Source organism: Ovis aries, chromosome 1, assembly GCF_016772045.2.
Source record: "Ovis aries strain OAR_USU_Benz2616 breed Rambouillet chromosome 1, ARS-UI_Ramb_v3.0, whole genome shotgun sequence".
Taxonomy (NCBI): Eukaryota; Metazoa; Chordata; class Mammalia; order Artiodactyla; family Bovidae; genus Ovis; species Ovis aries.
The window spans coordinates 156,491,723-156,502,947 of NC_056054.1; positions in this window are offsets into that span (position 1 = coordinate 156,491,723).

Here is an 11,225-nt window from a genome sequence, read left to right on the forward strand (position 1 = left end):
AACGAAATGTTATATTTGCCTTTTTACTTAATATTTATTTTATTATAAATTAATGATTTTAATATATATTAAGAATAATAATTTTCATTGTTTCAATCATTTTATGGTTAAATTTTTAAAATTTTTCTGTCTGTCACATTTGTTTTAGACATTGGCATAAATAATGTTTTGCACATGAACTAAATATGTTGACCATTTCCTTTGTGCATTTCTTACTGATTTTAAGTTTTAAAATTCATGTTTTGTCTAGAGGTTTTGTTTTTGTTCTTGTCATTGTTTTTATTATTTTGAAGGCTTAAAAAATTCCTCTAACATTTTAAGCTGGCGCATACATTATGTTTCTAGAGTTGATTGATTTAAAATCTTTTTCTTCCACTTTTACTGAGATACAATTGATATATAGCACTGTATAAGTTTAAGGTGTACAACATTATGATTTGACTTAAATATCAATTCATAATGAAATGTTTACCACAATAGGTTTACTGAACATCCATCATCCCTTATAGATATAATATTAAAGAAAGAAAAAATTTCCCTTGTGATGAGAACTCTTTAGATTTACATTTTTAACAACTTTCATATATAACAAATAGTAGTGTGAATTCTTTATCATGCTGTACATTATGCTCCTACTATTTACTTATTTTATAACTGGAAGTTTGTACATTTTAACTGTGTTGTGCTGTGCTCAGTCACTCAGTGATGTCTCTTTGCAACCTCTTGGACTATAGCTCACAAGGCTTCTCTGTCCATGGGGATTCTCCAGGCAAGAATAATAGAGGGGGCTGCCATTCCCTCTTCTAGGGGATCTTCCCAACCCAGGGATCGAAGCCAGGTCTCCAGCATTGCAAACAGATTCTTTACTGTCTGAGCCACCAGGGAAGCCCTACCTTCAACCAGTTTCTCTTTCGCCTAAACCCCACCTCTAGTATCCTCAAGTCATATCTCTTTTACTATGTTTTGTTTGTTTTTGAAGTACAGTTGACCTATAACACTATTTTAGTTCCTGGTATACAACATAGAGATTTAATATTTCTATGCATTTCAAAATGATCACGTTGATAAATCCGTTTGTCATCTGTTACCATACAAAATACTACATACTATTGACCATATTTCCCATACTATATATTTCCTACCCGTGACTTAATTTGTAACTGAACTTTGTACTTCCTAATCTCCCTCACCTATTTCTCTCCTCCCTCCTCTCGCCTCCCCTCTGGTACACACTTGTTTGTTCTCTGTATTATGACTCTGTTTCTGCTTCAGTTCAGTTCAGTTAAATCTCTCAGTCATGTCTGACTCTTTGTAACCCCATGAATTGCAGCACGCCAGGCCTCTCTGTCCATGACCAACTCCCGGAGTTTGCTCAGATTAATGTCCATCGAGTCTGTGATGCCATCCAGCCATCTCATCCTCGGTCGTCCCCTTCTCCTCCTGCCCCCAATCCCTCCCAGCATCAGAGTCTTTTCCAATGAGTCAACTCTTCGCATGAGGTGGCCAAAGTACTGGAGTTTCAGCTTCAGCATCATTTCTTCCAAAGAAATCCCAGGGTTGATCTCCTTTAGAATGGACTGGTTGGATCTCCTTGCAATCCAAGGGACTCTCAAGAGTCTTCTCCAACACCACAGTTCAAACGCATCAATTCTTTGGCACTCAGCTTTCTTCACAGTCCAACTCTCACATCCATACATGACCACAGGAAAAACCATAGCCTTGACTAGATGGACCTTTGTTGGCAAAGTAATGTCTCTGCTTTTCAATAAGATGTCTAGGTTGGTCATAACTTTCTTCCAAGGAATAAGCGTCTTTTAATTTCATGGCTGCAATCACCATCTGCAGTGATTTTGGAGCCCCCCAAAATAAAGTCTGACACTGTTTCCACTGTTTCCCCATCTATTTCCCATGAAGTGATGGGACCAAATGCCATGATCTTAGTTTTCTGAATGTTGAGCTTTAAGCCAACTTTTTCACTCTCCTCTTTCACTTTCATCAAGAGGTGCTTTAGTTCCTCTTTACTTTCTGCCATAAGGGTGGTGTCATCTGCATATCTGAGGTTATTGATATCTCTCCCGGCAATCTTGACTCCAACTTGTGCTTCTTCCAGCCAGCGTTTCTCATGATGTACTCTGCATAGAAGTTAAATAAGCAGGGTGACAATATACAGCCTTGACGTACTCCTTTTCCTATTTGGAACCAGTCTGTTGTTCCATGTCCAGTTCTAACTGTTGCTTCCTGACTTGCATACAGGTTTCTCAAGAGGCAGGTCAGGTGCTCTGATATTCGCATCTCTTTTAGAATTTTCCACAGTTTCTTGTGATCCACATAGTCAAAGGCTTTGGCATAGTCAATAAAGCAGAAAGAGATGATTTTCTGGAACTCTCTTGCTTTTTCCACGATCCAGCGGATGTTGGCAATTTGATCTCTGGTTCCTCTGCCTTTTCTAAAACCAGCTTGAACATCTGGAAATTCACAGTTCATGTACTGCTGAAGCCTAGCTTGGAGAATTTTGAGCATTATTTTACTAGCATGTGAGATGAGTGCAATTGTGCAGTATTTTGAGCATCCTTTGGCATTGCATTTCTTTGGGATTGGAATGAAAACTGACCTTTTCCAGTCCTGTGGCCACTGCTGAGTTTTCCAAATTTGCTGGCATATTGAGTGCAGCACTTTCAAGGCATCACTTTTCAGGATTTGAAATAGCTCAACTGGAATTCCATCACCTCCGCTAGCTTTGTTTGTGGTGATGCTTTCTAAGGCCCACTTGACTTCACATTCCAGGATGTCTGGCTCTAGGTGAGTGATCACACCATCATGATTATCTGGGTCGTGAAGATCTTTTTTGCATAGTTCTTCCAGATATTCTTGCCACCTCTTCTTAATATCTTCTGTTTCTGTTAGGTCCAGACCATTTCTGTCCTTTATCGAGCCCATCTTTGCATGAGATGTTCCCTTGGTATCTCTAACTTTCTTGAAGAGATCTCTAGTCTTTCCCATTTTATTGTTTGCCTCTATTTCTTTGCATTGATCGCTGAGGAAGGCTTTCTTATCTCTTCTTGCTATTCTTTGGAACTCTGCATTCAGATATCTCCTTTACTTTTCACTTCTCTTCTTTTCACAGCTATTTGTAAGGCCTCCCCAGACCACCATTTTGCTTTTTTGCATTTCTTTTCCATGGGAATGGTCTTGATCCCTGTCTCCTGTACAATGTCATGAACCTCCATCCATAGTTTATCAGGCACTCTATCTATCAGATCTAGTCCCTTAAATCTATTTCTCACTTCCACTGTATAATCATAAATGATTTGATTTAGGTCATACCTGAATGGTCTAGTGGTTTTCCCTACTTTCTTCAATTTCAGTCTGAATTTGGTAATAAGGAGCTCATGATCTGAGCCACAGTCAGCTCCTGGTCTTGTTTTTGTTGACTGTATAGAGCTTCTCCATCTTTGGCTGCAAAGGATATAATCAATCTGATTTCGGTGTTGACCATCTGTTGATGTCCATGTGTAGAGTCTTCTCTTGTGTTGTTGGAAGAGGGTGTTTGCTATGATCAGTGCATTTTCTTGGCAAAACTCTATTAGTCTTTGCTTAGTTCTGTTCATATATTTTATTTTTTTTAACTTTCACATATAAATGAAATCATACAGTATGTGTCTCTTTCTGCATGTCTTATTTCCCTTAGAATAATACACTCTTTGTCCATTCATGTTGTCACAAATGACAAGATTTCATTCTTTCTTATGGCTGAGTAGTATTTGACTGTATACAGATACCATACATTATTCATTCATCTAATTATGGACACTTAAGTTGCTTCCATATCTTGGCCATTGTAAGTAATGTTGCAATAGAGTTCACTTATAATTGCTTAGATACAAATAAAAACTATAACACAGTTTGAAAACTATCAGGTAAATAAGTAAAATTCACTTCAAATTAAAGTAATAAAATAGAGTAGATACTTAGGTCAGGCATATTTTTTAGTTTGGGTCATTCTGTGGCTTCTCCTCAAGTAAATAGTTATTTTTTAAAATACATTAAGTTTTGACAAAATAATCATATTTTGACAAAAATATATAAACCTAGGAAAAATGCTATTAGGAAATAATATTTAAATCTATTTACTTTCAGGTAATAGAATTTAAATAATTTTTTTCTGGTTTCACATCTTTGTTTTCTTGCTTCTCTCCATTTTTGCATGAGTTGAGAAATGTAGTAGTCATTCAGCATGAATTGGGTTGGCCAAAATTTCATTCGGTTAGTAATTATGTTGTTCAATAAAGTTCTTCATTTTTCTCCACACCCTCTCACCACTCATTGTTTGTAGATTTTTAAATGATGGCCATTCTGACTGGTGTGAGGTGATATCTCATTGTAGTTTCAATTTGCGTTTCTCTAATAATGAGCCATGTTGAGCATCTTTTCATGCATTTATTAGCCATCTGTATGTCTTCTTTGGAAAAATGTCAGTTTAGGGCTTCTACTCACTTTTTGTTTGGGTTGTTTGTTTTTCTGGTATTGAGTTGAATGAAGTGCTTGTGTATTTTGGAAAGTAGTCCTTTGTCAGTTGTTTCATTTGCTATTATTTTCTTCCATTCTGAGGATTGTCTTATCATCTTCTTTATAGTTTTCTTTGTTGTGCAATAGTTCTTAAGTTTAATTAGGTCCCACTTGTTTATTTTTGTTTTTACTTCCATTACTCTAGGAGGTGGGTCATATAGGATTGTGTTGTGATTTATGTCATACAGTGTTCTGCCTATGTTTTCCTGTAAGAGTTTCTGATCTTAAATTTAGGTTTTTAATTAATTTTATCTTTGTGTATGGTGTTAAGAAGTGTTCTAATTTCATTATTTTATACATAGCTGTCCAGTTTTCACAACACCATATATTGAAAATATTATCTTTTCTCCATGGTATATCTTTCCTCCTTTGTCAAAGATAAGGTGCCCATAGGGGCATGGGTTTATCTATGTGCTTTCTATCTTGTTCCATTGGTCTATACCTTTGTTTTTGTGCTAGTACCATACTGTATTGATGACTGTAGTTTTACAGTATAGTCTGAAGTCAGGAAGGTTGATTCCTCCTGCTCCATTCTTCTTTCTCAAGATTGCTTTGGCTATTCATGGTCTTTTGTATTTCCAAATAAATTGTGAAATTTTTGTTCTAGTTCTGTGAAAAATACCATTGGAAAGCTATGAAAAATTAAGACAGCATATTAAAAACCACAGACATCATTTTTTATTCCTTTTTCCCAAAAATAGAGACATCAATTTGCTAACAAAGGCCTGTATGGTCAGAGCTATGGTTTCTCCAGCAGTCATATATGGATGTAAGAGTTAGACCATAAAAAAGGCTGAATGCCAAAGAATTGATGCTTTCAAACTGTGGTGATGGAGAAGACACCTGAGAGTTCCTTGGACTGCAAGATCAAACCAGTCAGTCCTAAAGGATATCAACCCTGAATATTCATTGGAAGGACTGATGCTGAATCTGAAGCTCCAATACTTGGCCACTTGATGTGAAGAGCTGACTCACTGGAAAAGACTCTGATTCTGGGAAAGATTGAGGACAGGAGAATAAAGGGGCAACAGAGGATGAGATGGTTGGATGTCATCACCAACTCAATGGACATGAGTTTGAGAAAACTCCAGGAGATAGTGAAGGACAGGGAAACCTCGTGTACTGCAGTTGATGGAATCACGAAGAATTGGACACGACCTAATGACTATTGTATTTGGTAGTATAGTCATTTTCACAATATTCATTCTTCCAACCCAGGAACATGGAATATGTCTCCATCTATTTATGTCATCTTTGATGTCCTGCAATGTTGGTGGGAATGTAAATTGAAACAGGCACTATGGAAGACAGTATGGAGTTTCCTTTAAAAAGCTAGGGGAAAAAATATCATATGACCCAACAATCCCACTATTGGGCATATACACTGAGAAAATAATAAGTGAAGGTGACATGTGTACCCCAATGTTCATCCCAGCACTATTTACAATAGCCAAGACATGGAAGCAACCTAGATGTCCACTGACAGATGAATAGATAAAGAAGCTATAAAGAAGCCATGCATGATGGAATATTACTCAACCACAACAAGGAACATATCTGAGTCAGTTCTAATGAGGTAGATGAACCTAGAATCTATTACACAGAGTGAAGTAAGTTAGAAAGAGAAAAACAACATTGTATATTAATGCATATATATAGAATCTAGAAATATGGTACTGATGAACTTATTTGCAGGGCATAAACATAGAAAACAGACTTTTGGACACAGGTAGGGAAGGAGAGGGTGGGATGAATGGAAAGAATAGCATGGAAACGTATAGATTAACACGTGTAAAATAGACAGACAGTGGGAATTTGTTGTATGACCCAAGGAACTCAAACCAGAGCTCTGTGACAACCTAGAGGGGTGGAATAGGGTGGGAGGAAGGTTCAAGAGGGAAGAGATGTATTTATATCTATGACTGATTCATGCTGATGTATGTCAGAAACCAACACAATATTTTAAAGCAATTATCCTTCAATTTGGAGAAGGAAATGGCAACCCACTCCAGTATTCTTGCCTGGAGAATTCCATGGACAGAGGAGCCTGGCAGGCTGTAGTCCATGGGGTCACAAAGAGTTGGACACAACTCAGTGACTTTCACTGCAAGACAGGAAAAAAGACACAGATGTGTATAACGGACTTTTGGACTCAGAGGGAGAGGGAGAGGGTGGGATGATTTGGGAGAATGGGAATCCTAACATGTATACTATCATGTAAGAATTGAATCGCCAGTCCATGTCTGACGTAGGGTGCAGCATGCTTGGGGCTGGTGCATGGGGATGACCCAGAGAGATGTTGTGGGGAGGGAGGTGGGAGGGGGGGTCATGTTTGGGAACGCATGTAAGAATTAAAGATTTTAAAATTAAAAAATAAATAAATAAATAAATAAAAATTAAAAAAAAATCAATTTAAAATAATAAATTTCTTCATGAAAATGAAAAAATGTCTTTTATTTTTATTTAAAACCAAAGGAACTTTTTGGCCAACTCAGTAGATATATATTAGAGCCAAACTCTTTGGCCTTGAACTCAAGATTGACACCTTAATATCTGCAAAATGACAGGGAAATAACATCACCTTACAGTGTCTCAGTTTACCTTTTCTGCAAAATGGATATAATACTAATATTCATTTTACTTAAGACAATGCCAGGCAGGTAATAAGTTCTCAATAAGTGTTAATAATTATTAATCAATGAATTTTAAAGTAATAAATATTTATGTGTATTAAGCCCATGTGCTGTATGGATATTATTTCATTTGATTCTCACTAATCCAGTTAGCTAGGCAACATTTTACAGACTGGGAAACTGAGGAATAGAGAGGGTGAAGACTTACCAAAAGTCATATGATAAGTAGTGGAGCTGATATAGAAATCCAAGCCCTTCATTTGAAGCTACATAATACTGCCTTTTATTGTATAAGCAAAAAGTATAATGATTTTGAGACTTATTGAACTCTAGTTCCATATCTCTAGTTATGTATCTCTGTATTCCGATTTTTGCTTGTCACATGACTTCAGGGAGAAAACATTGCAAAAGAGCTAATTCTCTATAAGATGCAGTGTTCTCATCTTTTTAATATGTGGATCTCTCTAAAAACCTATATTGGGTTTATTATAATAGTATATTACCAGCACGTGCATGTGTGCATGCTAAGTCACTTCAGTCATGTCTGACTCTGTGTGACCCTATGGACTGCAGCCCACCAGGCTCCTCTGTTCATAAGATTCTCTAGGCAAGAATACCGGAGTGGGTTGCCACACCCTCCTCCAGGGGATCTTCCTGACCCAGGGACTGAACCCATGTCTCTTATGTCTCCTGTATTGGCAGGTGGGTTTTCTACAACTAGCACCACCTGGGAAGTCCCATATTACCAGTGTACTACATGACTAATATAAATATTATTTCTCATTGGGTAACGGACTGGCACTGCTGAATATGTTAACCCTATTCAATAATCTGTTCAATTGGTGTTAAAATTCTTTCTTTACCAACTTGTCATTTAAGTCACTTTGAACTAATTAGAATTTGTAGATATATGTTACACACACACACACACACACACACACACATATATATAATATATACAGAGCGAGATTTATTGAGAGCGGAGAGAGAAAGGAGTTAAGACAGGGGATTCCCATCAGGATATGAAAATGAATCTAAATTAATTTATTCAGTTGGTCTAAGTGACAATAAAGTGTAGTATTCCCACAACTCAAAAAGATGATAAATTTTACTCAAAGCGGTTTTTAAAGAAAAGATTATACAGCCATATGGCTTGAAAAGAAACTTTGTTACATTGGAAACAGACATTATTCAAAACATGCGTCCATCATGCATGTCATATTTAGCTCTTTATAGATAGTGAAAGCAGCAACGAATGTGGGCATTATGCAGTTTATTCTCACTTACATCCTTTCGTATCTAGAAATCAAGATTCTTTATTGCCCAAGGAAGAGATAATGTCAATGACTTGCAGCCTTGCTGAAGATGAATGCTTTCTTAATGCTGTCTAAAGGGTAAACTGGGTACTTATGGAAAATAAACGTCAAGGTGAGACACTGACTTAGGAATGATGCTCGCCCACAAGGGTAGTATCCCTGCTGTACTACAGCTTATGGGTAGATTTATTATTTGCCTCACTCACTTAAACCAGAGTAAGTCTAGTCTAAACAACAGACTGCTGTGCTTGAATTAATTTAGTTGAAAAAAATCTCTTTGCTCCGAGTTTAATTATACGCATTAACACACGATGCTTATACATTTTAGAGTGAGTAAATCTTTCATGAGACATGTTTGCTATTTGAACCTAAATTAGAAGTTATATTGTTATTTCTTATACTCATGGTGTTAAAAAAAAAAAAAAAAGATTAGCTCCTTAGCAGCCTTATTGGGTGACACAAGGATATCATGTGGTGTAACAAGAAATGTATACAGAGCACAACCAATTAATTGATACTGTGCCGAGTAAGTCTGACTCCTTTTTTTCATTTAGGCATCTCTGAAGATGAAAGAAGCAAACGCTTTCCTTAGTTACTGCAGTGAGATTATTTAATTATGATCATCTGGCTGCGGCTTAGTTCATGACACAAGATAATCTATTGTAGGGATTGTAAAGGGAGGACAAGGTAAACAGGGGTGCAAAGTAGGAGAGGGCAAGGTGTTTCATTTCCTCTGATAGAGATCAAAGGCTCCCTTTGATTATTTGGGATAGCCTCAGTGTTCTGTGCTGTTTTTGAGGGGGGCTGCAATATGTCAACTGAAAAATCCAGTCATTTATGTGTAACTCACAACATTTGCTTAAAAAAAATACTTCTGTAACATCAATGTGGTAATCATTTCACAGTGCATATAAATAGTAAAATCATTATACTGTACACCTTAAACTTAAATAATGCTGTATGTCAATTATATTTCAATAAAACTGGAAGAAAAAATTCATAAAAGTGAATATAAGCACAGTATTACAGATCATAATGAAAAATTAGAAGGCTTTCAAAAAGCAAATTCATACTATGTGCTGCTTTAAGACTACCTAGCCTGAAATGTCAACTATACCATCTCCTCTTGTGCTTATCCTTGTTTTTTTTTTTTTTTTTACTATCATGTTTATGCTGCTTTTATATTTTCTATTTATAAGATAGTGGAGGATAGTGAAGCCTGGCATGCTGCAGTTCATGGGGTCACAAAGAGTCATACATGGCTTAGCAACTGAAAAACAAGAACAACTTATCAGGCAGTAATGTCATGAGCAGATAAAGTGTTTTGAAAACTTTCATAAATCTGTACTAGTCTAAATCAGATGTGGCTAAATCTTTCAATTAATGATTAAAATGGGGGAAAACTGAATGGCTTGGTGAAGGTGGGAGAACTAATTTACTGAAAAACCTCCTTGTCTGATGGCCTCTCTTGGCCCAAAGGCACATAGTACTGCTTTGAGCCCAATTATTAGGATAAAACATTTTTGTATGGTAAATAATAAGACTTTTTTCTAATTTGAATTTAGATTCAATTATTGTTTGTCATACTTTGTGACCCATTTTTGCTGTGCTTTGAAGTATGTTTTCCCACCATAAGTTATTTAAAAGACTGTAGTTTTATAATAGCCAAGTGATTTTATGTTGATCTCTTTTCTATATTTTCCCAGGATTGTCAGATATATAGATTATTAAATATAAATTTTTATATACATTTAGTTGAAAATATTTCCTATATATTTTTTAGTGTTACTATCACAGAAATACCCAAATACTCTGATTTGTACTTGCTTCAAAAATCTTAATCCCTTCATATATTTTCATCAAGTACAAAAACCCTTTCAGTGTAGTAATTGAACAAGTCTGTGGAGGTAATTTCAATTCTTTATTAGGCTTCTTATTAAGCAAGTAAAATGCACTTGTTTCTTCAGAGGAAAATGGAGACAACAGATTAAAACAATTTATAGAATTCTTTCCTATGCCCTGAAAAATAGCAATTTACCATAAATGTGTGTGTCTCATATGTATGTATGGATATACACATATATTTTTATGACTTATTAGCTGCCTAGATCTTAGATCTCTGAATAAAAATGAAAGTGATTACATGACTCTTGACAGGAACCTAGAAGTTTAATTATGAAAAATGAAGGTTTCAATAAAGGGTAAATAAAATTAGAATTTCTTTCACTGAGACACCTGCCGTGCACCAGACTGATTCTGCAAATGAAAACCACTCTGTTGTACATTAAAGAAAGGAGCTATCTCTGAGGATAAAGCTGTTCTTCCCACGGTTCTCAGAGAACAGGTAAAGTATAAACAAAGTGTTTTGACAGAATTTTTTAAAGCCAGATCAGCTAAATTTTGCATTTTAAATCATGATAAATAATGAATCACAGTAACATAATAACTGACCTGGATTGTTTATGATTATAAAGTTGAACACATAAAATAAATAAAACCAATAAAAGTGATAAAACCAATGACACTGATATTGTTAGGATCTTTGAAAATTAAACAGTGAGTTTTAATGGAATCATAAATTAAATATGGTCAGAATCACCTAATTATTTCTCTCTATGAAATAAGATCACTGAAAAATACATTGTACATTAAACTGAATATGATCATTATATTTATAATGAAAGATTGAATCAATGATTGAAAAGTCATG